General features: G+C 45.8%; 1 protein-coding gene and 1 long non-coding RNA gene across 5 annotated transcripts in view; one reads left to right on the forward strand and one right to left on the reverse strand.

Annotated features, from left to right (window-relative positions):
* Nucleotides 1-27,669, reverse strand: part of LOC129385064 (uncharacterized) — a 310,225-nt gene that overhangs the window by 102,477 nt on the left and 180,079 nt on the right. The window contains exon 1 of one of the 2 annotated variants that reach the window (XR_008612610.1): nucleotides 27,467-27,669. This exon is cut by the window's right edge and continues 706 nt beyond it. The exons of the other annotated variant lie outside the window; for it this stretch is intronic. This is a non-coding gene — a long non-coding RNA (uncharacterized lncRNA). The remainder of the gene's footprint in view (nucleotides 1-27,466) is intronic. 2 annotated transcript variants of the gene reach the window in all.
* Nucleotides 1-27,669, forward strand: part of rsh (Rap GTPase activating protein radish) — a 213,812-nt gene that overhangs the window by 9,603 nt on the left and 176,540 nt on the right. The gene's annotated exons all lie outside the window — the stretch shown is intronic.

The raw sequence follows: 27,669 nt of genomic DNA on the forward strand, positions 1-27,669 counted from the left end.
GGTACAGTGATGTCGTATGAGGGTGGGCAGAAACCGAAGCTCTCGGATCTGGGATCTGGGATATGGAGGCGGGTGTTAAAACGAAGAAGTATTAAAACGAGGGAGTTTGTATTAGGCTAGTGAGCTGAAGAAAAAAAGAAAAAAAAGAAAACGGCATTATTATTGTCAGTGCACGCCTTGTGGTGCGGTCATGCACATAACATACACTGACCTGCATTGTTATTTAAATAAATTTATAAAGGATACTGCACCTTGTTAAGAAGAGTTGCGAGTACAAAAGGACGAACACAGGAAGAACGAGAACGAAGTAGACGGAAAGAGCGCTCCTTCCGTCCGCTTCGTTTTTCCTGCGGCCGTCCTATTGTACGTGCAACTGTTCCTAACATAGCCATGCACCAACTCCGCCCGCCCGCCCGCCTGCCCCCTCCCCCCCCCCCCCACACACACACGCACACGCACACGCACACGCACACGCACACACACACACACACACACACACACACACACACACACACACACACACACACACACACACACACACGTGTAAGTATGTGTGCATGTGCTGGACAAGGCAGGCACGCAAATACTTCAAGTGTTTTATTTCACCGTTAGGACCAAGAAAATGGGATTACGTTGCGAAATTTGAGGCGGCACAATGCAGCGATGAGCTGAATGCACTTGTTCCAAGTTTTTATCGTAGAAAGAAACATCAGTGTACGGATGTGGCTTTGGTTCCTACGACGTTGCCACTATCCTGTCTACGGCGAGGTGCTATTTTGCGTGGAATAAAACCCATTCATGCCTGTATTTAACATTTCTTTTTATTTTCCTTGCTAGTGAACTATTTCGGGACAGGAGCGAACAGAGTGAAAGAAGAGGCTCTAGCGCTTACACAGCGGCACACTATATTTTCACTTGCAATTGCGACTCCCTTTTTTTTTCATTTTCTATTTTTACCGTCTTTTCCGTGAGCACGCGCTGCAAGCCCGTTGAATTTGTAAACAGGGTTCGCGCGGAAAACGTGCCTAATGCAAAGGGCTGCCCTAATGCTGTGCTCGACGTGGATGCAACGCCAGCGAATCCGGAGCTGATGCACGAAGCTTGTACCAAAAGAGGATTCCTCGTACACTGTTCTCTGTCGTCAGCTGAAGTGAAAGTTTTGCCGAGGATGGAACGGCTTGTCCTGAGAAACATAAGAAGCAAGGAGCCTTGGTCGTGTTTTCTAGATCCTTTCAACGGCCTCAGCGAAGTGTGTTTCGTCCTTTTCTTTTCCGCTCCCATTCGAAGGCATACTCGTCTTGCGAAGGGCCTGAGGTCGATAGCTCTAGCGGCTGCTATGGATCGCATTTATGCTTTTCGCTAAGCTTCTTCACCATTCATTTGCTTTGTCTCTGCCTGCTACTTCACCGCGTCTCTGTTCAGATGTCAGCGCTCTTTTTATGTCTGCATCTAACCACCTTCGCCCCAACTTGAGTCTTTGTGTATGTGCCGCTATAGGCATGACCCACTGGTTGCACACCGCCCGGTGGGCCTGTGAACCCGGTAAGCCACTGGGTAAACTGGGCCCACTGCAGCGAGAAGTGCTGCAGTTCTTCCATGATGTACATTTGGGAGCTCTTTTTTTTTTTCATTTCCTTTTGTTCTTTATGCCTTGCGGCGATTCATCCGGTATAAATATCGCAAAAGAAAGAAGACAACTTGGGAACAGACAACTTCAACCAATGGGTAGACGCAACTAGACATGTGCCTTTGGTATGTGAACAGTCTTGTCCCGTCATCGAGCATGATTATGTGCCACTGGGTAGGTGCTCGGACAAGCAAGCATAACGAGAAGCAAGAAGTGAAGTAGTCAGTAAGAGAAAATTGAAAAAGTCAGCTACATAGCAGTGAAAAATTGGCATTACAGGCAGCCGGGTACTTAGAAGAAAGTGAAGGGAGCAGATTGGGACCAGAGCGTCCATTGAGCGAGGAACGTTGAGCAACAGACGAGTGAAATAGGTTTCAATAACAGAAAATTGAAGTCGCCGACACAGAAGGGAAAAGATCTGGCAATACGGCGTCGGCCAGTATTGCTTCAATGCTAATCGCATTAACGTCGACATTTATCGTAATATGACCTCTGCCAGAATTTTTTTTTTCGTTTGAATATATTTCTGTCCTTTCAACCTTTGGCTTTGAAGCAATAAAGTAATCTTTTTTTATGTTTTTCAACAACAAAGTCCGGGTTACTCCACATGCAGCTCCGAGTGATGAAGTACAGTTTAGAAGTAAAACCCGCAGTGGTTACCGTTGACGTGTATTTTGGTTGTGAGAACAATGGCTGACGAATGCAAAAATTCTAGCTAGTGAAAAGAACCATGGGGTATTCTTTACGATATATTACTGTAGCAACCACTTAAGTCAATGAAAACACCAACGTATGGATTTTAGCCAGAAAAGAATTGCATAACACATTGGCTCAAAGCGTAAGCTTTGCATGCGAGTGAGAATATTATTCAGGTGACACTGTGGTTGTCGGCTTACAGGCTTGACCTCACTGAAAGCCTGGTAGTCTTTTAACGCCACTACTTCATCATTACGTTAACGTGGCTTTTTTATGTCATGGTCACAACTATCACATTAAGGCGTAGATCAATGTTGCGTCCTTGAGATTATGTTAAGCCCGGCGTGGAAGGTCTTTAAACCGGATTACTTGATGTTTTTATTCTATACTGATGAAGAACTATCTACAGCAATTTAAAGAGCGATGCAGCGAGAGAAGGGTAGGATAAATTACATCTCAGCGATTGCAATGTCTTTCATGCGAGAAATATGAAACCCATATCTTTTTTGCATTTGTAAGGAGCCCCACAGTTACCTGTCACTAGTCGTGAATAAGTTCGACACTTTAAGGGTGATGTTTAGTCTGTCGCATTTGCTAATTTTTTCCTCGTTTCTTCATGCGGCTTGAAAGCCTGACGAGTGTTCTATAATGGGGACAACAACTCTAAGAATAAGCGGTTGGAGGCTGATCATACAGGTGTCAACCGTACAACTATAGCCCACCAGTCTTCCTGCGCACAGGCCTACTGGTGTTGCGAACATGCCACCGTCTTCGGGTACATTGGCTTGACGTCAATTCGTAATAGCTGTGTTGCCCTTATTTTCAAAAAGAAAGCAGCAGAAAAACGTTTCTCGCGGGACGGAAACTTCCGACAACATTAATTAACTTCGATTCCTCGTAGACTGCGATGAAAGACTGGCCAGCTCATTTTAACCCTCAATAGCCTCTAACAAGTTACGCGAAATTGAGCTTGTCAGTCGAAATTAAATTTTTGGCATGCGGGGAGGTGCGAACCAAGAAACTAACTACCAACCCATCCACGTTCAAGGTTCATTGCAGGTGCCATAGCCAAATTAATAAGAACGGGTGGCCCTCGTAGACTCTAATAACACAGTTTGCGCTAATCTTCCAATTCCTGTGCAAACAAACCTGCTCCCTCGATTAAAGAAAGGAACATTGAAAAACAGGAGTTAATGATTTTTTCGTAGGAAGAAGGTTAAAAAAATATCTAGCAGACATGGAGTAATAAAGAAAAATAATATTATTTATGCATTTATTGCATTACTAGGATTTTCTGCTCAGTAATGCCTTTGGCTAGATCTTCTGCATTTTGGGCACACGAAATTGCTTCCAGGCTTTTAGAGTAATCGCAAAAAGCGCTGATGCTTAAATTTCACAGACTGCACTGTGTCCTTGCAGCTGTCCTGTCAACAGTTCATTAAGTTAGTCGGTGCCGGCACCTTGCTTTGCCGGAGGCACGCTGCTCATTAACGTGCTACATAGAGCGGTGTTGAGGGAAAACGTTATTGACATTTGGAGACAGAGGTAACGATGCCAACGATGTAACCAATAACAGTTCAAAAGGCGCATCAACCGGTAACTGAAGCGCTTGTTAAACGGAAAACCAGGTTTCAATTCAAATCACCGTAAAGATAGAAAAGATGTTCAGTATTCGCAGTTCCTCTGTCTCAAACAAACCTGTGCAAGGACATGCGGGTAGCAAAAGGCGCGGTGCTCTATTTACAGGGTGTTTCATCGAACAACTTAATTTTTTTTTAATGGTCTGTGACAGACGGCACAATTCCAGTCCTTGAGCTGGTCTACTCGAAGAGGCGGACATTACTTAAACAAAAAAATGAAATGATTACGTGACTGATTAAAAGTTCACTAATTCGCTTTTTAACTTATTAGCTTATGGCACATATCGCAATTTACAAATTCTAGCGGGTGATAATGTAAGGCACATTCACTTGGAGAGAAATGTGTCGATGACACCATTCACGAGATAGGTATGCGCCGATAAAGCTTGCAGTAAAATTGCACTGTCGTTACACTTACTTTTTTAGCAAAGCTTCGTTTTATGCATTGAAGCACAAAAGTAACTGGAACGCCAATGCGTTTGTCTGCACAGTTCGGAAATTAATATCGTGAAAGTGGAGAGTTATTCTGTCAGAGTGGCTGGGCTGGGCTACGCGTCCGCAGCAACCAGGCGCCACAGCCAACTAGTACTTCAGCAGCAGACGAAATGGAGATATCCACTAGGTGGACCCTTAGAGAATACCTCCCCTGGTGTCATCTTGAGAATTCGTTCCAAGTGGATCCGCCTTGCGAACTCCTCTTCCAGAATTTTCAAATTGCAATATGTGCCATAAGGTAATTTGTTAGAAGTATAATTAGTGATTTCTTTTTAATTAGTCGAATGAGCATTGACGTTTTTATATTTCTGTGTGTGTGTAAGTAATGACCGCCTCTTCGAGTAGACCAGCTCATGGATGACAAGTGTGATGCCTGCCGCAGGCAATTTAAATTTTTTTTATAGTGTTCTCTGAAACACCCGGTATAAGCTAACATTAAGTTACCGTTTATGCTGGACCTTCCTGCGTGCCTTGACGAAATATTCAATCATATTAAAAAGCCTCAAGCGCAAAGGATTTTCGAAAGTATACCGCTTACAACGAGCGCCTGTAATAAAATATTAGGGGTGTGCGATAATACTAATCCCGAGAATAACTAATCAAATAGTGCCACATTTTAATCGGTCTCCAAATCGAATAGGAGCCAAATTTTATTGGTTATAGATCGATCGATCGCACTCACCCAATAGTCTTGCGTATACAAACAGACTACTTATGTGTCTCTAGTAGACCATTTACGGCTTATACTAAAAGAGAGCGTGCAATATAATTAAGAAATTTGCTAACCTTATGAATACTACAACGTGAACGTCGTTCTACATCAATTATGAAAGTGGACGTTAATCATACGAAATCTATACGAAAAGTATTTGATATTCAATTCCGTTCGCTTCTGACAATGTCGATTCTTATTCGATTCAGTCTCCAGAATCACTATGCCCGCGCCCCTATCGAACACCTAAGCCTTTGCTCTACCGCAGATGCGGCGCTCGGAACCAGTACGAAAGACAAACGGCGAAATTGTCTACAGAACCATGCACACTCAGACAGACCATAATCAATACAATAAACAATTAACAAAAATTACGAAGAGGAATCGGCGAGTCCACCAACTCTGAACTCGCTTACTACAACAGCAGCATGCTCTCACATCAGACATTGTCATCTTCTTAATAACAATTAAGGGAAATTGGTACAAAAAGATACGCCCACTGAGTAACGGGTACGAACGCAAGCCATTTTGTTCGTCTCCCCTCGTTGTGTGTGCGTAATTCTCTAGATTTATGCAATACTGACAAGCTTGCGCTATAAAGGGATTTGCACCCTTAAGAGTGCTTTCTGTCTAACACACATCCTTACAGGCTTTCGGAGTGTCGCGTTGTGAATTATAGACTTATGTGCCCCCATAAGGACAATTAAGCGTGTAACTCGATTTACAGAGTAACAGTTAGTCCTCCTTAATAACGTCTTTCTTTGCAAGGCAACACATCCTCTTCGTTCGTCACGCTATTGCCTGCTGTTGTTGCCGAAATATAAATGTAAGAACGCCACCAATCTCAGAAGCTGTGTTATTCTTGAAGAAATTGCCATTATTAAGAAAACGGTACCTGGCGATGACACAGCCTCAGGCGGTCGCTGTGAGTGAGTTCAGAGTCGGAAAATCGCTGAAATGCGATTATTTCTTTATGCTGCTGTTTTCGAACACGCAAGAATCATCACCCAAGGGAATATTCACCCTAGTCCAAGGAAGAGCACCATTTCTCTCCAGGTTCGAACCAAAAGCAAGCAGCTTGGTGCACGTAAATAGCAGCGATAGCTGCGATTCGCGGGGTAAGGTTCTTACGGACTATGGTGTTTGTACAAATCGACTTCGCGTGCTCTGCGGCGTGCAAGAACGAATCTCGACCGATTTATCGCAGAGCGCCGAACCAGTGTTGGCGCGAACGGCAGCTTAATCGACACAATTCAGCCGCCAGGGAGAAAACGTAACGGAGCCAAAAGTAATGAAAATAGATTCACAGGAAGCACAAAAAGAGTGCTCGAGTTAAGTTTTGGAGTTATTAAACTATACCGTTACTGTGAGGTTATTAAACTAGAGCGTTACATGCCGCCTATGTTATGGCTAACCAGTACGAAGATAACATGTAAAAAGAGCTTCAAGCTTCCAAGGCGGAGCGCATCAATATTCAGGAGACAGTTTATCCAGCAAGGTAAATTTTTAAATAAAGATTTCGGGCGTATCTCGTTTGTACACTTGAACAACTGAAGAACGGCTTTGCATAAAATATCCTTCAGTTTAATATAAACCCTCCTTACTTTCACGGAGCTAAGGCCCGACATGTTCTTCATTTCGAGAGCAGGGGTATGTGCTCTCTATTATGTTTTGACACGAAAAAGACGTTTTGTCTTCTTTTTATACCGGCTTCACTGAGTGCACTACCAATAAAGCAGGTTTTTACAGCAAAGCTGCACGTGGCTTGGGCATTTCCGCCGTCCGTCGCCCGAGAACAACCCGCGAACTAGCTCCTTGGCTGCCCTCGGCGCAACCGCGTGAACGCGCGAACGTGCTCGTGCCGCTGCTCACGCGTTCGTCGTCGACGTCACCTTCCACAGCGGGCTCCGTCGCCGCTCATTGCTTAAGGGGGTATGAGCCATTCATTTGCAAGAGGAAACTATCGTCGTGATCATCATTATCATAAACTACCATCATCAGCAATGGCTCAAGCATCGTCGTCTTCCACAGCTGGCTCGTTTGCACCCCTATGCGCAACCGTGCCTATGCTCGCGTGTTCGTCGTCGTCGTCTTCTTCCACGGCTGACTCCCTTGCCGCACATCATTCCAGCGTAGAATTTCATTTCCCTTCTGTCGTCGTAATGGGGAAGCCACGTTAAAATTTTTTTCACAGCGAAGCTGCATATGGCTAGGCCAAATCCGTCGTCCGCGAACAAGCCGCGAACGAGCTCGTTGGCGCAACGCGCCCGTGCCACTGCTCACGCGTTCGTCGTCGACGTCTCTTTCCGCAGCTGGTTCCGTCGCCGCTCATCATTCCGGGCGGCGTTTTGTGCCGATGTGTGTGCCGTGAAGACCACCAACGGGACGGTCGTTGCCACCGTGTACTTTAGACCTGCCTCTTACATGCGCGACGCACATCACTTTATGAACGACCACTTTGGATGGCTGCTCGATGCGGCCGGTGCCGATCAAACTCCAGTCGTCGTCGTTGGCGTCTTCAACTTGGACATGTCGCGGCCAGATGGCAATTGCCTGCCCTCGTTTATGCTCGAACGGTACGAGCTACGGCACAACGCCGATCCCAAGGTGTTAACGACAACGAGGCGCTGGTGTTTGGATTTAACCTTTTCCAAGATCCTGTCCGTCATCGTCACCGAACCCTTGGCCGTCTACCACAGCGACCATGAAGATATATAGTAACTTGCGTGAAATAAGAAACAGCTTTGATCCACCTTCATAGAGTGGAATGGCTGCCGAATGGTTTATTGTTTTGTTTACGTTTAGTCATAGCCACATTCTTGCGAAATGCATTAACTCTTTAATTTTATTGAGCCTTATTGCGCTCTTTCTTTCGCCTCATTCCTCACTGTTCGGTACTGTTTCTTTTTTTCGCCTGTCGTACCTCACTGTTAGGCACGGGCCAACATTTTGTATTATTTGTGTTTTCTTGTCAAATTACCAAGCAACACTGCTGCCACCTACGAAAAGATTAGAAGCGCGCTGCCTGCATGAACATAAAAAAAAATTCTGGGGTTTTACGTGCCAAAAAACCACTTTCTCATTATGAGGCACGCCGTAGTGGAGGATTACGGAAATTTTGACCACCTGGGGTTCTTGAACGTGCACCTAAATCTACGTACACGGGCGTTTTTGCATTACGCCTCCATCGAAATGCGGCCGCCGTGGCGGGATCCGATCCTGCGACCTCGTGCTCAGCAGCCTAACACCATAGCCACTCAGCAACTGCGGCGGGTCGCATGAAATTGCTTTTCTCGGCAACGCACCCGCTGTTCTCTCCAAACAGCGTGCAGTCGTTTAGCTTGACAGTGTACTTTATACTGTTTATATTATTATTGCTCAATAGTTTCAGTAGAAACATTGCTATTAACTTTCTCTTGGGGCAGTAAGCATAGCTGTAATCGTCTCCTCGAGCGACAGTGCAATAAAGACAGTTCATTTTTTGATCGCTTCTGCCCTCCTTGAAAGCTAATGTTGGCTTCAGACACTACACATGAACAACGAAGCGTGCTCATTGCATATAACACCCCCAGCGCGCATTACGCATGTCAGTGTTACGCATGCCAAAACCACTTTCTGATTATGAGGCACGCCGTAGTGGAGGACTCCGGAAATTTTGACCACCTGGGGTTCTTTAACGTGCACCTAAAGCTAAGCACACGGGCGTTTTCGCACTTCGCCTCCATCGAAATGCGGCCGCCGTGGCCGGGATTCAATCCCGCGACCCCGTGCTCAGCAGCCTAACACCACAGCCACTGAGCAACCACGGCGGGTTGCACATATTTGGAGTGATCCTTTAAAAACGGAGGTTTTTAATGACTACATCGTGATACCAGATGCTCAGCGGCGGGTATTTCTCTTGGAGTGCTTCATAAATCCTGTCCACAAATCGCGATCGCAGGTAACGATGCTTGAAAGAGCCAGCAACCGTATAGCTGACAACGCATTGGGCCACAGCGAATATGATCTGCGTCACGGCAATATGAGCTGTACGGTGATGATGCTCTCAGCATAAGCGGCGAGTAAACGCTTATTCCCAGAGGTACCACTGACGATACGCTGGAAAGTGAGAACGGTCGCACCGCGTGTTCTTCCGTACGTCTACGCAAGTTGTGAAACTCAATACAACGTTCCCAAATGAGGACGCGCCAGTGTCAGCCGGAACATAAAGAAAATCTAATGGTTCCCGAGTCACTCGCCTGGACAGCGCAGCGTTGCCGCGCCGCAACTTAATCGATTCGCACGAGGCGGCAGCGTTGGGCTTTTCGCGTATTGCATAAATCGCGAGTGCTGCCATTGGAACAAAAGAAGCCGTCTTGTTCGGCGCGCATAATACCACTTAGAGAGAGGCTCTAGCGTCTGCTTAGGATTTCGTAAAAGTGCCTCCCTGTGAACAGCTGAACGTTCCAGCTCAGCCGACTCAAGTGCTAGCTCGACTGCCAATAAAGTTTCGTTGAACTCCCGGCGGCGCTGTCCTTTCGCCCACGTAATGGCCCCCTCAAAGGTCAGAAATACTTCTGCTGAAGGCGCACGGCATTGTACACTGTCGTGGTTCCAGGGCATGTCAGCCGAATACGATTATCATCCTTTCACTCCGTTTGATTAAATATTCTTGTGACGAAATATTCTTGTCAGTGCATATGTAGTGGGAGTTAATAAAGTATTATCGTAACCTCCAGCGAAATGGAGAAAAAAGTTGAAAGGTTTCTGCGAAGATGTGCTGCATTGACAGCGCTAGAGAGGTGAACTACGTATACACGCCGGAACACAAAGACAGTTCACCACAACGAAAAAGTGTGCACTAGTGAACTTTCCGACAAACAGGAGGACACTGTCTTATCAGATGACATTTCAGTCATTTCTTTCTATTGCTGCCTGCAGGGCTTCTTTCTGAAGCGACATCCGAAATGCGACCTTTTCTTTTAAAACTTTAAACATTGCGTTTCGTGACATGTGTCATTAAACGGCGGCGACAAGCAAGAGCAACCTTATGGAAGAGTAGTCAAAATGTTATGTATCTTCGCAAGTTGCGTTCTTGCTTAGCTTTTCTTTTCTGTTCGCTTCGCCGGTTACGTTGAAGGTAGTATGCAACAACACTAGAGGAGCTCGCGAGCATTGTTCAAGAAGTGCAGTGTGTTTCTACGACTACTGTCAAATGTAGTTAAAACAGGGAAATCGAGATAAGGAGATAATTTAGTTACCAATTAATTTTCACAACAATGGCGGACTTAATAATGAGCGCGATAATTGGTAAAATAATTATAATTACGAATATTTCACAAATTGTAATTTCCATTATTCAAACTAGAAGTCTTGTTGTAATTACAGAATTGATAACAGCCGGTACTCAAGGCATAACATTTTGCTAGAATCGATTTTGCCATGCACAAGTTTCAAGGAATGTGGCCTCCAAATCTGCAGCGGAATGCATTGCCGCATTTTATACGCATTGGCGCAGTTTATACGTTTCCGCAAAGTGCGACAATAAAGTACGAGAAACTGTTAACTGGAACGGAGAGGGTTAGTGCATTTGAGTTCGTTTTTTTTTTTTTTCGCGAAACTGTGGCTCCAGGTACTGAGTTTCCAGCAAGAGGTTATGGTTGAAGGGACCGCTAGCTGTCTTAAATTCGGCAATTATATCACACCCTTACATTCATTATTGGAGCTGTTAATTCTTGTAGTTCTGTCATTTAATAATCGTATTGTCAATTATCGCACAAATTCTTATGTCCGCTGCTGATATGAATGAAGCTTGGTCGATACGATATCACTTTATCTCCAAGATGCCATTTTTATTAATCTGAAACGGTGGACGAATAAATATGCGGTACGTCTCCAAGAGACATCGGAGATCGCTGATCGAATCAGGCACCAGCGCTTTCAGGCATTGTAGCAGTTCCCCCCCCCCCCCCCCACCCAAAGAAAATAATTTGACCGCCCAAGCACTCCGCCCAAGCTAAAACGTGTGGCCCCGGTGTTTATCAGTGGGTTAATCCTGGCGGTTCATTAAAGACTTTCTCGATTATTCGTTACGTCTTTGTGTTTCTTAAGGAGGTTACACACACGTTCGGCTGCGACCGAGAGAAACACGTCAGTGACGGTATGCCTGCAGTCCGCCGTTGTCGCTTGCGATTCTTCAAAATTAAATTGCTTCAAAATTTAATCTGTCTTTCACGTAAGACAATGAACGACTCATAACCCCTTAAGCGATGGCTACTACTCCCGTAAACGCGGCCTTCCCATTACGACGACAGAAGAGAAGAGAAATTCGACGCTGGAATGACGAGCGGCAATCGAGCCAGCTGCGGAAGACGAAGACGCTCGAGCCATTGCTGCTGATGATGATAGTTGTTATTTTCTTACGCGCGGACGCGATAGTGGGGAAACTAGACCTTAACGGCTGCGCTGTAAAAATTGCCACTTTCATGCAGATACCTAACAATATTGTCTTTATATATTAAACGCGAACATGTGGAACTTTTCAAGAAAACAATTCAGTTTATTCAGTTCATATATCTTTTAAGGTATTCACAAAGAGCACAGAAATATCCTCTTTCATTGTTTTTCTTTCCCTTTTTCCCCTTTTTTCTATTTTTGTACAACCCTGCTTCCCTAGTGAATATCAGCCTCAGGTTCTGTCTGCGTGTCTTTATCAGCGTAAAGAGGTCAAAGTGACTCCTATCAGGCGCAGAAAAACGGCCGCTGTTCCTCGCCCAATTAAGGACAGTTGTGACGCTTGTTTCTTCATTTGTTTTGTAAAAATACTTATATTTTGACAACTGTGTGTAATTAAGGTATTGCTTGAGTATAATTTCTAATCAACTCGTTTCCTTAGTTTTGATGAAGAAAGTTTGTAAGGTAACTGCTACTCCGTTCCTTTTTATTGGCCAAGGACTTCGCTTCTCGATTTTTATTACTAACTACAAAGAGCGTGGGTGTTTCTTTAAGCTGATTCAGAACTTTTGAAGATACACGGCGTCACCATAGGACATCCGAAACGCATTAACAAAACTGAGCCTCTTCGCGTTTCTGAAAGACCGAGGTTCTTTCACCGTACATTAAAACTTCGGAAGCTTTATTACGAACTGCTAATAAAAGAACGCTGACCTTTTACGATCAGCGCAGGTTTAGAAATCTCTGGGTTCCCTATCTTGCCGACGAAAGTCATCTTGTAAATGCCGATATATATTTTAGATGCACAATGACGATAATAATATTAATCCAGTTCTAATTACGCTGGGAAATTGTGTGTCACGTGATCTCTTTTTTTTTTTGTGTCACGAATTGATGTCACATTGTGTGCAATGTGCACTTGGTGCTCACGGTAGACGTCATGACCATGTTTAATTCTTTTGTTTCATCTTATTTGGCCCACTCTTAGCTCTGTGAAAAGGTTATGTGCCGTCGCTGAACCGAGTCACCGAGACACTAATTTCGTAATCCCGCCTGTATAGTGATGGGGGCAGGCGACAAGTGAGTCATATATTGAAGGCTCTTCCTGCATCAAAAGTGTACCATACACTGCGCTGCAAAACCGGGGTTCATGTCTGCTACAACCAGAAGTACACGACGTATTGTTAACTTTCTCTTGCCAACATTTTGTTAAAACAAGGTGCAAAGGTTTTTATATCTCAATCCATTAAATGTCCCCTGAAAAGCGCTTCGACGAGAAATATTATCTACTGCACGACACAGAAGTTTCTAACCCCCCGTAATGACTCGGTGGCCACGTCGTTGCGCTGCTGAGCGCGGGGTTCCTGGCCGCAGCGGCGTCATTTCAACGAGGGTCAAATGCGATAACGCTCGGTACCGGGCACAGGGTGCACATTAAGGAACCCCACGTGGAGAAAATTAATCGCGAGTCCCCCACTACACCATCCCTTGTAAACCTGTGTGCAGCTTCATAGCAGTAAACTGTATCATTATCTCCTTTCCTTTTTGTTTCCTTTTTTTGTGTGTGCGCGTTGGTGCGTACGTTTTACGCCCATTCTTCAGCAGCGCAAGTGTAAATTATTTGTGACTGCGATATCGCGAATACTAGAAATCCAGATTTATTAAATGTGTCCTTCTATGGCTATGTGTGGCTCTCTTCGGTGGCGAAGTGCTTGTAGAGTAGCTTTAGGGTGAGGAATGGTCTGCTGTTTTGGGAAATGAAATTTTCCGAGCGAGTACAACGATCAGTAACGTTTATTTATTTTTTGAGGGCATGAGAAAGAGGGGTGCTTTAGTGATCAAAAATGGGGAGAGAAATGATTGCCTGGAATTCGGGTGCCGCCCACAGACCAAGTTTGTCTGGCATTTGAACATGAGACTTTGTAGATATCACGGCAACAATACACGGAGAATGCTCCTCCGTAGGCAATTAATGGTTCAGAGGGTGGTTCCCATGTTTCGTCCCTCCTGTTTCTATGTTTATATGAAGTAAGAAGCGTAATATATATATATATATATATATATATATATATATATATATATATATATAGAAGAACCAGCAACTTTCCGCGTACCGCTCTCTATTTGTTAAAGATTCTATACACATCAAACGAACACAAATCAGAATTCACTGTGCCTCATACCAGTGTGTAGCACCGCATGCAAGAAGGCAGTGCAAAGGCCTGACTTGATGTATACGCCCCCTACAGAAAAGCTGCGCCTTGTTGACAGAACTCCTCTGAAGCCCAAATTATGAACAGGTATCAGGCCGGCATCCTCGCCGATTGAAATGCAGGACCGGTGTTTCAATTAAAGCGCAGCTCTCGGGCGCCCATTCCGGCGGCGAGCGTAGGCGTCGGCGTAACGGAGCCAACGAGCAACGGATGAAAGAGCGAACGTGGAGCGCAGCATGAGATGAAAGGGGCGAGGAGGAAAGAGGAGGAGGAGGGTGCAGTGGAACCATGAGGCGGAAAGCGGAGGAGGAGTGTATGACTAGGCCACTCTAAAGCCCCTTAAACTTCGTAAAGTAGCGACACTCTCCTCCTCGTTTCTCCTCTTTTTTAAGCTCTCTCCTCGACCGTGGCGCCGCATACACTGCTGGAGCGTAGCAACGGCGCCAACATGCGCTCCTCGCCTCTCCGCTGACGCTACTCGAGCAAAAATGGCGCTGATGCACAGCGCGAAGACCCACGTGATGCTATTAGGCCAATAGCGACGCGGCCTCGGCCTCGGCCAGAGCGCGCGAGGAGGAGGCAGCATTCTTCAAAGCGTGGCACTACGTTACGAAGTTTAAAGGGCTTTAGGTCACTCTAGCATGGCGAAACCATCTCGTATGGCTGCGCCATATCGTATGACTATGAGATGGCGCGAGAGTAGCGCGCACCGTCTAGGAGGTCCGTCTGCGGTGGCTGCTGTGAATCGTGCCCACGCGTCACCCACGCGCTGCCGCTCGAGGTTTCCAGATTAATGAGGCAGTCACCCGGCACTTCACTCCGTTTGCAACGTTCCGCACGAGACAGATCGTCCACGCCAGCCAATATATCGCGAAATGAAAACACGTATAGAGCTGCGCTCAAGTTTCGCATTAAGGAGCATCGTAATCGTCGGCGAATTTTCTAACTGAATTCACAAGCGAGATTGAATCTCAATAGAAGTCTACAGCTGCGCCGGAATATGTTCAGTGATGAATAAACTTATATAACTTCCCATTAGGGGCCTCTCGAGATGATCCTCGAGCAGAAAAACGAATACAAGGTGAAAAAAAAAAACAAAAAAAACAGAGGACATGCGCCATCTGATTGAGGGTCTACCGGATACGTCGGAAATACATGTACAGACAAGGACAAGCGATTGTGGACCGCATCCACAGAGAATGCGATGAATTTCCTCATATCGGTGTGCACTACCACGAACTGGATGACGCACTTGACGCACTACTACTTCTCCATCGAGGAAGTTTAAATGACCCCCCTCAGTCGAGAGAGAGAGAGAGAGAGAAGAATACAGGAAGGCAGGGATGTTAACCAGTCAATAGTCTGGTTGGCTACCCTACACTGGGGGAAGGGAGAAGGGGAAGAGAAAGAAGGGAGAGAGAAGGTGTAGGTACGTGTACGGACAGCACTTCAGTTAAAGTCGCTCGAGCAAACCAGAAGTTCTGAGAAAACACAAAAGTGCCTTCACTGCCTTCTGAGCCGATGATCGGTCGGGACGGTGCTCTAATATTGTCTGTTCACTCAGAGGACGATGGTCTAGTCGATGGCCCCTCAGTCGAAAGTTGCACGTACAAGACACGGTGAAGTTTACCGTTTTCTTTATTCAAAGTTTTCCCCCCAGCTGTACGGGATGACCTTGTTTATCACCGTGTTTTTCTTTCTTACGTTTTGAATAAAAGTTCTGTTGTAAGGCAGCGCTTCTCTTCTGTCTTCCTGTTTTTGTATTCGTTTCACGGGGCGCTGATCATCCTGAATACCTTCCAGCACACTCAATCCGCCATCCTGTTTGTAAGATCCGCTCGGCTTATCGCCTCTCCAATACTGTCACCCGATGCGGCGACGAGAGTTGCAGCCATTGGGCGTAAAAGCCTTTATCGAGGCCGGGTCACATCGTCATGCCCTTGGCATCGGAAGCACTCCAGAATTAGTCTCATAAGCCGATTTTCGTTCTGTCGCTGGGTGGTAAACAAATCCGACGAAGCGGGACTCGTCGTGCAAGCAAAACGAAACCGGAAAAGGACGTGCGACGGATGGTGAGGGGAAAAGCAGCACCGCCTGATCGTCGAACTTATAAGCGACGAAGGCGACAATCGGCCGAAAATCTGGCTGGTGCTCGAGTGGAGATCTCGCCGCGCCTCTGCGAGATTGTCAAATGTCAAGCCGGGCCACCGAAAGCTGCGCAAAGGATAGGCCATAATCTCGCCTGTCTTCCAACTTCGGCCTCTTGAGACAGGTGACACGATTATTTGTAGGCGTTCAGATACCGACTTGGTTTGTGTGTGGCATTGTTATTCTTTTAGGGCTACTATTATCCTGTGGTAACTTTTTTTAGTTATAGTGGTCACTATAGAGATAACGATTGTCATACCGGGGGACCAGAGACTGCCTTGAGCAATGGATTTAATGTAAAATTTCAATGGATCCCTCCCCACGCAAGAATTGAAGAAAATGAAAATTCTGACGCTTTTGCACGCCTATTGTGGACATGTGTCCCAAAAGTAAGAGCGCCAAAGATTTTTCAGAAGCCTAAAAGTGCAACTTGCGTTCCATTTAGGGCGATCCACCAAACTCTACACGGAGCCTGTGTGATCCTTGGACTTACTCGCCAAGAAGCAACGCTGTTTTAGCGCATCAGAACCGACTCTGCATAAACACCGGCTTGGTTATTCAAGATTGAAGGATGCGCTTCCCCGCTCTGTGCATTCTGTGGTAATATCGGCGACATCGAACATTTCATTTGGCTACACCCGCAGTTCGACACAGAAAGAAAAGCGATGCTTAGCAGCCTGCAAAAGAATCGTCTTTCACACAACACCTTTAAAGACGTCGTTTTCTCCGGAGCAGGGGTCCGCGGCAATCAGGAGGAGAGTGCAACGACTGCTGATTGCCTTCATGCGAGACAGGGGGCTCCTCGACACCTGGTGTCCCACAAAGCGACACTCACAGGAGGCTGAGGCGGAACATTTGCCGGCTATGTAAGCCAGGCTAACCCCGCCTGCTGCAACACCACCACCACCACCACCTACCGGGTGACCCGCGTAACGCGGGAAAACAAAGCCTCCTAAAAATTTATTTGAATGAACATTTGCTTTTACGGGCAAACGCACAGTATGATTTAAGGCATGCCGTAGTGGGAGACTCCGCAATAACTTCGATGACACAGGGTAGCTTAACGTGCACAGAAATCCAAGCATACGGACGATTCATTTTTTTTTCGTTTATTCATAGCATCCATATAGCGATGCGGACGCCGTGGCTGGGATCGAACCCGCGACTTCGAGCTAAACAGTGCGACGCCATAGCCACTGGCTTACCGCGGCGGATCACAAAGCCTCCTGGGCTGAAAAACCACCTATATGTTGTTAGAAACGTAATACAAAAGCCCGCAGTTTACTTGTGTCATAAACAATTAATTCATTAGTAGCGATTTGCTACCTAGCTTTTGACTTGTTAACTGTATGGCCAGAATATCAAAACAATGTTTGTAGAGCACATTTGAAAACATACTTTTCAGTGGTTTGCGACGCGATAGTGTTTGCGAAGGTTCTTCTTGGCGTGTTCAAAAAATTGATCGCAATAACTTAAAAAGCCGACGCACCGTGCTGCGGCGGCTTTTTAAGTTAATGCGATTCTATTCTAGTCTTTCTATTCAATTTTGATTAAATTAAATTATTTTACTTCCAACCATCGGTGCAAGTAAGTGCCCGTGTCCGTCAGTTGTCTCGTTTACTGCTTCGGGCTATGCACCCTTGGAACAAAAGCAATGGGATGCCGACGAGAGCATTCAACCATCTTTCTCAGCTCTAAATTAATTCGAAACTCCTCCAACAAGGCACGGCTCATATTCCCAGTCGTGATTCTTGGGCTCAGCGAATCAGTCAGCAAGAGAATACATATGACAGTGCCTCTTACGCATGGTTAGTACATTGTGCGCAGCCAATCGATGCGTAACGTGCTTTTAAATATACTAATGGTTCAGCGTTTTCTGTCTAAACCTAAGAAAAAAAAAAGAAAGGTTTGCCGCACGTATTTCTTTTTCTGGAATTCCATTTTAACTAAGAAACGTCAGTGAAAACAAAATTTGCCAGAGGGGGCGATCGGCTAGCAGCTGAGCAGCTTACAGGTGCTGCTGCAATGCAAAGAGCCTGGGGAGGTCAAGGTCACCTGCCACCTGGGCAATATTTTGCTCCCTTCTTATCTGTCTCCATCCTGCCTGTGGTTGCGACAAAAAAGAAAACAGGAGGCTTGATGGACGGGGGGAGGGGAGGGGTGGAGCAGATGGGTCATGATAATCCCGGTCCGGATTTTTGTACCCTTCATCGAGATGGTGTCATTGGGGTGGATAAACTGCACAAAGGCCAATGACGGTAACGCGTGGTCGGATGTATTTATTATTGCGATAACAATTATAAAGACACTCCAGGCACATTTTTGCCGTCGCCTTGCCCGTGATGTTACGTATAAACTCCAAGGGCGACAGCACCGACGCCGCGCGTTGTATTCTGTACGTGCGAGTGAAAGCACGCGAGGGAACCCGGCCATCGCGGCCCAATACGGCGCGCGCGAAGGAAGAAAGCGGAGAGCAAACGCCCCATCTCCCGTCGCGTGAAGGGCCGTTGGGGTATGGTAGGGAGCGCTGGCGGCGTTGTACTACGGCAGCAATTGCGCATTTCGCGACCGGGCGCAAGCGTAACTGACGATCGCGGATCAATCTCGCGCACCATATATAGAGGAAAGCGCGGAACTAACGCGGGAGCGAGGGGAAAGGGGCGGGTTCGTCTCCGCCTACAAGGGCGTACTTTGCATGGCCACGCACTGTCGCATGCGCCGTATCTTGAAAGGAATCTGCATACGGCTCGTGCTTTTGTGAGCACTGTGTTCTCGCCGCTATTGCGTTGAAGCGATAGACCACATGAAGTTCTCTTCGCCCGCTGCTGCTGCCACGCTTGTTCACACCAGCGTTTTGACAGCGAGTGTCCGCGCTCAGCGAGTGTGATTTGTTCATGTTTGCTTGTGCACGCTAACACCGTGTCTCTTAATTCACTTAGTAAGCGAATGTTTTCAAGTTTATACGGCCAATAAAACTACTATACTTACTTCGTATAGTTGTCCACTAATTTGCGATCGCAATTGATGCTCCGCCTTTCGGGCGAAACTGCGACTTTTTTCATTCCCTGCGCATTATTCTTCGGCGCTTTGTGTCCTCATAATGCTAAAATGAAGTGCCATCCGATTTGCGCTCAATATCAAATGCGTTTTCATAATTACTGCATAGTCACATCGCCGTATTGCGTATTGTCCCCCCTTGCTACATACTTCTTAAAAACTTTACTACATGCCCGTATTTACTGAAAATTTACTGCGCTAGAACTATTCGTGGGAGCCGACGCCAGCCAATCGTAACGTTGTACATATCATTAGTGAAGGCAGTCGGCCAATAACAAACAGCTCTTACTTACGACAAGCTGAGAATTTGGGTCCTCTATAGTACATGCAATTGGAGTGTTTAAAATGAGATGTGCCGTCATAGAGCAAGTTTCAGCGTCAACAAAATCAGTGAACCGCAAACCAGATATCTGCCGAGAAAAAAAGAACACCTAGTAATGTAGAAACGAAAAATTATCCCCTGAAAAAAAGAATGCCGCGGTGCAGTTTTCGCATCTTAAACAGTTTTTGCGGCATTTGCTTTATCTCTCCCCTACACTATAGTCTTTTACACTTTCGACAGTGCAGGGCAGCAAACCAGGAGCTCTTCCATTTAACCTTTCTGCCGTTGCCACGCCATTTATCTATTAAACGCTTTGTCCGTCCGTTGAAAAGTTGAAAACAAAGTGATCCTTTGATAGAACGCTTGTACTTTTGTCTCTGCCTTCTTCGCTTGGTTTTCCAGCATTTCTGGGAGCTGCCGCTCCCTCCTTGCGGCAGTGGATGAAAAGATCTCCGAGGACCTTCTTGATGCGCAGCCGTCAGATCCGGCAACGTCCTACATACAGACAGCGAGGCCACTGAGTTATGTTCGGACAGCTACGTCTCGTCGGACGACGACTTCAAGGTCGTGATGAGTACATCAGCAAAAAGAAGAGTACTGCAGGCATCTTCGTCGGCGAACGCTTCTACCATGAAGGGTGCACCGCAGCGCTGGCTACACACTGTGCTCTTCATGCCCGTGGACCCGGCGACCAATTTGTGGCTCCTAAACAGGCAGGTCCTCTCTTCGTTACTCGAGAGAGTCGCACCAAATGAGATTAAAGATGTGAGAATATGCTCGCGCAAAAATGTCCTAGTAGTCGATATGCGACGTCGAATGTCCTACAAGTCCTACGTAATATAACTGAGATTGACAATGTAAAGGCGCGATCAATGATCCCTACAGGCGGCGATGGTACTGCGGGTGTCATTTATGACGTCGACGTTGCCATCCCCAATGACGACTAGCCAATACTGATCAAGCCAACGATAGGAGGCACTTCTATTACGAGGATTTTCAGCCTGGGAAACACACGCTGTGTGAGCATTTTGTTTCAAGGAGACAGCCTTCCTTTTCACGTCAAAGTAGGACATGTCCGCCATCCAGTACGTCCATTCGTACCGGAGCCCCTCCAGTGTTTCAAGTGTTGCAAGATTGGTCACGTAAAGGGTGTCTGCGTGAACAACGTCGTGTGCCAGTGGTGCCCTGAGTCCCATTCAGAAGACGCCTGCAGCACAGACGTTCTAAAGTGCTCTAACTGCAGTGGTGCTCATAACGCTTCATCAAAGGATTGCCCGCGAGTGCGGAAGCAGTTCGCAATCCTCAAACGAATGGCGCGGGACAATTCAACCCATCGAGAGACTGCGGCCGCTTTTCGGCGACGTCGGCATCGACACCGAAAACGTTCACGAAATACCACGCTGTCTTCCGTCAGAAGGATTGCCGCATCAACGCATAGTATCACCAAGACAGAAACAAGGAAAGCAAACAAAGCGGAAAGGCTGGCCCGTCCTGAAAAATAACCTGAGCTACCGAGAGCACAACTCCCGGCTAAGTTACCTCAAAACGCACCGACCTCGACTGCTTCGGCAACTGTTGAAGCGACGCTGGCTGATGATCTCCAGGTCATCAACATTCTGCAGTCGCTCATGAATGCCATTCGCGTTATACTTAACAACATAAAATCGTCGTCTGCGCAAAGCACGCTACAGGTGCTGGACACTTTGAGTCCAGTACTTGCAGCTCTTGGTTGAAATCATGGCTCTCCAGTAGCCGTCGTTTCGTGACGAAGTCAGGGAACGCGTCGATAGTTCAGTGGAACGCCAAAGGACTTAAGTCACACATGTCGGACTTTCGACAGTTTGTGTTCACGAATATTTTCCCCATCATAGTCACCTGCGAGCCCCTACCAGCTAACATCAGACTGTCCTGGCATGAGTGTTTCATGTCCGCCACCCAGGGAGAATGCAGCAATATCATCGTTTTCATACGACGTGATCTTACGTATGTCCATCATCCAGTGTCACCTGACCAAGAAAATCAGTACGTCTGTCTTAAAGTGAAGACAGGCAAGCTCACTTTCCAAGTAGTTGGAGCCCACATACCGCCCTCAAGTGGGCTGGACTTTGAGTGGTTGCGGCGAAGCACGACAGCGACTCCGCATCATTTGGTGATGATTGGAAATTTTAATGCCCACCACTATCACTGGGGAAGTACCAAGATAAGCTCGAGGGGCAGAATATTAGTGTCATTTGCCTCCGAACAAAAACTGTGCTTGTCAAATGATGGAAGCCCCACCTTTTTACGGGGAACTGTCTACTGTAGCTGCCTGGACTTCACCTTTGTTTCGCGCTCTTTCACTAGAAAGGTCAGGTGGTTTACGGATATTGAAACGCGGGAAAGTGACCACCTAACCACTTATCTTAGAATTGAAGGATTCACGTTGCTTCGTTATTGCTCCTTGTTAAGACGGGCACATGCCGGTCAGAAAGAATGAGCCTCAAATGTTGGCGATACAACTTTTGAGAGAAAATCTATGCGCGAGCACGTAGCGCATTTGGTAGTTCTACGGCTGGAGTACCACAAACACAGCGCAAACAAACGTAGAAGAAAAACTTCATATTACGGAGCACCCCACTTTACTTCGACGCAGTCATCGCTTTCCTGAGAACCGGAGATGAGTACGGGATGCGCATAACGCCAAATACTAATCGAAAAAAAGTTGTTTAACTTTTAAAGCCTTACGTTCACTACCCACCCGCATTATAATTCTAAATTCAATATCGGTTTTCAATTGTAACAGCCAATAATCCGCTCGCAAACAATATTCCTGCTTTAAAAAATATTGTTTGTTACTGGTTGGTGTTTGTTGGCTACTATTGTGGCTACAATAATGTTACCTCTACAGACGTCATTACACAAGTAGTCTGTTCTAAGGCTGCGTAGTCTTCCGCAACATCGAAGCTTTCCGTACACAACTATACTGCCGTTTAAGAGCAACATACCGCCTCCAAACTCCGTATCAAAACTCTAAGAAGGTTTGCTCTCCTCTGACTGCTCTTAAGTCTTTGAAAGGTCGACTCGACCTTTACTTAAAGGTGGGTATTAGAGACCATGAAAAAAGTAAAAGAGAGACAGTCACGTATCTGCCTGTGGCGAAGCGTTTCGTAATCTGCACTATGTAATCCGCTTAGAAGAGTGCAGAAACTTCACATGAAAGTCGAAAACTGATATAATGGAACGTTAGGAGGCTGGTCACGCGTCGGCGAAGCAGAGTTGTTTACAATGTATAGAGCAAGTTGTGATAACCTGACTGTGTATAAGCCTGCAGGGGGGCACGGAGCCTGCCTACTCTTTAGGAAGGAGGGGACAGAAAAGGAAGCCGAAGAGCAAGATAAAGAAAGACGAAAGAAGCAGCAAAATGGCAGGCCACAAAGACAAAAGTAAAGCAACGACAAGGACAAGTTATTCGGAGATTATGTCAGCACCGGTGAGTACGCCGGAGAAAAGTATCATAACAGCAAGTGCACATTGGAGGAAACGCTGCGAAATCCCCATTGGCTTTCAGACAAACCATGCCGTTCAGACCAGCCAGTTTACGAGCTTCGAATATTGGGCTGCTATAATGCAACTATATTTTTCTAGTCGATTCTAGGATTTCTTTTTTCTTTTTTTTCTACCGTCAACCACTCACGACCGGACGTTCATGGTGATAACATAGGCGGAGAGCTCCTGACGAAGCCTGGAAAGGAAAATAATCGGAATAAAATCGCTACATTATTCATTCCCTGATTCGTTATCTGTCCGACTGTTTACCCATTTGCGAAGGAGCCTCAGGCCGAAGGCGACTGTCATTACTCGAGACTGTGCGCAGCGTCTCCCGAAGAGCATATTGTTCGGGAAGAAATAAGTTACAACTCCTTCTCGTCTATAGGCTACTGCGGTTATTGTCGAGTCAAACACGATTTCATTTGTCTGAGTGTGACCTGAGCAGCTCCTTCAAATCATTAAGAAATCGCTTTTTTCTCTCTCTCTCTCTTTTTCTCTCTCTCTTTTTCCTGGAACCTTTTCTACGCGATACGCTTCAGCCGAGCTCGCTGCCCAATCTGAGGTATCCCTTGGTACCTCCCTTCCCTATTCCAGGCCTGCTATTGTGCGGAGCCGAAAAGCGCGGCAGTTCGTAGTTCGTAGTTCGCGTTAAGTGGATGCACCGTTTTTTTTTTTTTTCTTACGGCTCCACCTGTGACAAAGATTCCCTGTGCATACGCGTTTGTTCATCAGCGACCACCCGCACTTTGCACGTGTCTTCAATATAGAGGGGCCGTGAACACACGGCCGGAATCGATGAATTTTATTTGCTTATTCCTTCTCGGTATCACTTTTAATAGGATTTGATACTAAGAGTGCTATTTCCAAATCTTGCGGCTAGTGCTTCAGTGTGTTCCGTTGTTGCGCTTTGTATGAAAATATTGTTTCTTTCTTGAAATGACACGGTTGAATACTATTTTATTCGCCAATTCTTGTATGACTAGAACTAGCATCTAGCATCTTTTTCTTTTATATCTCTCTACAAATTGACTGTTTTTAGCACATCACAAAGAAATGGAATGAAAGAGGGTATTAAATAATTAGAAGTGATGAGTTCGTCCTCAACCGCCATATGCTTTTAGCGACTTACATGCTCGAAATGGGCAACGCTTATTATTTGATGTAAATTATCCAATAATATAAATAATCTGTTCGTGCTGAGCATTAAACTGCTTAAAAAAGAGGTTGTGTGACTAACACGCAACAATACTTAACCAAAATGAAAGAAAAAATAAGAAAAGAAAAAATCTGCAACGCACTTCCATAAAGGAGCAGCCCCTGACACTGAAGAGTTTACAGGGTGTCTCAGGCAACTTGTGCCAAAATTTAACATTATGCTAGCGCAACGTATACTATAGCTGGAGAGAACCAGGGTAATGTTATTTGCAGTCGCCTAGCGCAAGTCATACTATATTTTTTTTATTTTGCCTAATTAAATAGTTGGCTTCAAATAATTACTTCTCAAATCATATAATCAGAAAAAACTTGTCAATCAGAAAATTGTAGGCCATCGTGAAAATTAGTTGGGATTCCCTGTATGTATTACCCATGATGCCCACGTCATTCATACGACTGCAGCATCGAATTCCACTTCTAGCAGCATTAGTTAAAACCCTCAGACCATGTGAATGTATACTTTTACCTGCCATTTCTATCAAACGGTATATATTGTGAAGAAGTGCCCGGTATTTTTGTGCTTGTGTTACGTGCTGCAAAGCGATGAACACTCTGGCAGATTCAATCCATGATAGGATCCTTGTGTTGACTCCTTAAAAGCGTAGGTTCGAATGTTACCTCAACCGTAGGTACAAGGAAACGACTTGAGACGTTCCTGTTGCCACCATACGAAGGAAAAATAAGAGGCGCTTACAGATACATACTGCGGACGAAGCCACGCCTTCTGAAGGCCAATGCACGGACACAATTTCCGAAATTTCACCTCGTGCATTTATTTTTATTTGCTTGCTCCTGTTCTACCGTTATTGTTAGATCAAGTGAACGTGGTGCACATCCGTCGTAAACTCTTTTTTTCTTCCGCGAACAAGAATTTACAGCACAGATGAAGGAGGTGTGGGCTTCGACACACCGCTTCGTCTTGCGCATTTTAGTTTGTTTCCTTATCGCGTCTTGGTTCTTCTTTCTTTTTTTCTCGGAATCAGCAGCAACCCTCCATCTCCAGACTTAGGAAAACAAAAGCTCGTATAGAGCTGAGCCTCGGCGCGTACATGTCGAGCCTGAAGGCTCGACACTTTATGCGGTGAGTTTTCATCTTTTATTATTATCATTCGCGTATTCTGCGCCGTATGCAAACCATCACGTTTTCTGGTTGACAAAAGAAAATCCGGAGAATATGAGAACAAATCGGTGAGCCGAGAACGTTTCGTTTCTTTCTTCCTCGAGCCATGGCTTGCCACCCTCGGGTTACCAACTTGAAATATAGCGCGTCTGGACGGAAGCCGGCGCGCGAGGCGCCATGCGTTGCGCGCTCTGTGTGAGAGGGGTACGAGAGACGAAACGGGTGCTCTTGCAGGAAGAGCTCCCGCCCTTTGAAAGCCTGCTGCTCCGTCTCTTTTCTTCTCTCGCGAGGCGGCATGTAGCCATATCGTTTTCTTCCGAGCTTTGTGACGGGATGCGTCTGCGTCATATCGTTTTTTTGCCTATAGACTGCGGTCTCGTTGCATAAATCACAGCGGCTTTGTTTACCGCTCGCTCTTCCGGAGTACGCGCGCGTACTCGTGTACATGTGTACATGTGCGTGCGTGCGTGCGTGCGTGTGCGTGTGTGCGTGTGTGTGCGCGTGAGTCATGTTTCAGTGAAGTCGGGAGTTATTGCCCTGATTATAGGTGTTCTGTCACATATTAGAACGCCATAACATGACCAATAACTGGCATATTTACTCATTAAACGACTATTTCTGTTCTGGTGAAGCACTAGCTTATTTCTTATACAACGTTACGAAATATTTCTGGAGCGTAAAAAGTGGCTTTCAGAAAATAGCTCATAAAATAAAAAAATAAAATAATAAAGATATAAAATACAATAAAAATAAAAACGCAATTTTGTGTCCCTGCGTTTGCAATACCGTTCGCAGTGAAGCTACCGCACCTAAACAAAACAGTAAATCAAGCTTACGAAGTATATATAGATATATTCTGTCAGAGAATGAAGTTTCTCACGCATAGTTTGCCATGATATTCGTAATAAAATGGAGGAGCACAGGTGCATATAGAGCCACTACGGTTACTTTCACAGACTTGGGAACGAATTAAAATGACATTCTGATGATGTATGGCACTGTGGGAGCACTCCATTTTCGCATGTCTACTTAGAAGGAAGCCTAGCAGTTTCGTCAGCACACATCACCTCCCCCCCCCCCCCCTCTTGGTCACAGCGTCCATTTACTTGGCACTAATACGTATTGAAAGCTACGGGGTTTTTGTTTAAGATATAAGGCAAAAACACTCTAAATTTAGTTACGGATTTCTAACGCACGAATTAGCCTACCCTCGCAATTTGTCTCTGTTTGCGCCTGCGTAAGAGATCCTATGAGACAGTGAAGAAGGATGACACCTCGCAATTGACGGAATAAAAAATGGCCGGCGGCAATGAAGCACAAAGTGGGGTCATCCTAACTATAGAAAGTGTGCAGCTGAGCACGCCTGCCTGAGGTACACCAGTTTCCTGTATGAATGGACTTGACAATACGTTGCCGATTTTGACGCGGAAGGCACGATTGGACAAATAGCTTTCTATTAAGTTTAGCATATTGCCACGGATGCCCATGCCCAACAAGTCTCTTAAGATTCCGTGGCGTCACGTTGTGTCGTATGCCTTCTCCATATTGAGGAATATGGATAAAGAAAACTGTGCAAATGCGTCACGGATATTACTTTCAATGAGCACAAGATGATCGGTTGTGGACTGCACTTCTCTGAAGCCACACTGACAAGGATAAAGCGTTTTGTTTAGTTGAAGGAAATGTATGAGTCGCCGATTAATCATTTTCTCAAACAGCTTACAAAAGCAACTTGTGAGAGCTATCGCGCGGTAACTTGCCGCCGACGAAGGATCTTTACCTTGCTTCGAAACAGGGACCACGATCGCTTATTTCCATGCGGGTGGAAGATATCTGGCAGCACAAATAGTGTTGAAAAGTGCAAGTAATGTCAGCCGTGTATCAGTATGTACGTTCGTAAGAATGCCATACATTATTCTATTATTCTATCAGGTTCCGGTGCAGAGCTCTTGCAAGCGATCAAGGCAGCTCTCAACTCGGCAATACACAAAAAGACGGTTATATGGCCCGTTCTGTGTACATTTACGATCAAGTGCCTTACTTTCTGTTATTTGTTTCTGTTTTAGGAATCACTTCGCATAATAGAAGCCGCTGGACACACGTTCAAAATGCTCCGCAAGAGCATCGGCCTGGTCTTCCAGGCTATGTCCTTTATCATTTACCGAGGGTAACGGTTTAATTCGCTGTCGCTTTAGCCTTCTTACATCATCCCATACCTTTTTCTCTTGTGTGGAAGAAGTGACACCTAATAGAAACCTCACCCAGCTTTCTCCTCTTGCCTGTCGTCGTGTGCGCCTCCCATGTGGTTTTATACGCTTTAATTCAATTAGATTCTCCGTAATTGGCGATCGACGAAGTATGCCCTATGCCCTATTCTGCCTCCTTCGTGCTTCCTTGTAATCTTCGTTCCACCAGGGGACACGTATTCTGCATGAAAGACCACTTGTTTGTGGTATAGACTTTT

This window comes from Dermacentor andersoni, chromosome 5 (assembly GCF_023375885.2).
Source record: "Dermacentor andersoni chromosome 5, qqDerAnde1_hic_scaffold, whole genome shotgun sequence".
Lineage (NCBI taxonomy): Eukaryota > Metazoa > Arthropoda > Arachnida > Ixodida > Ixodidae > Dermacentor > Dermacentor andersoni.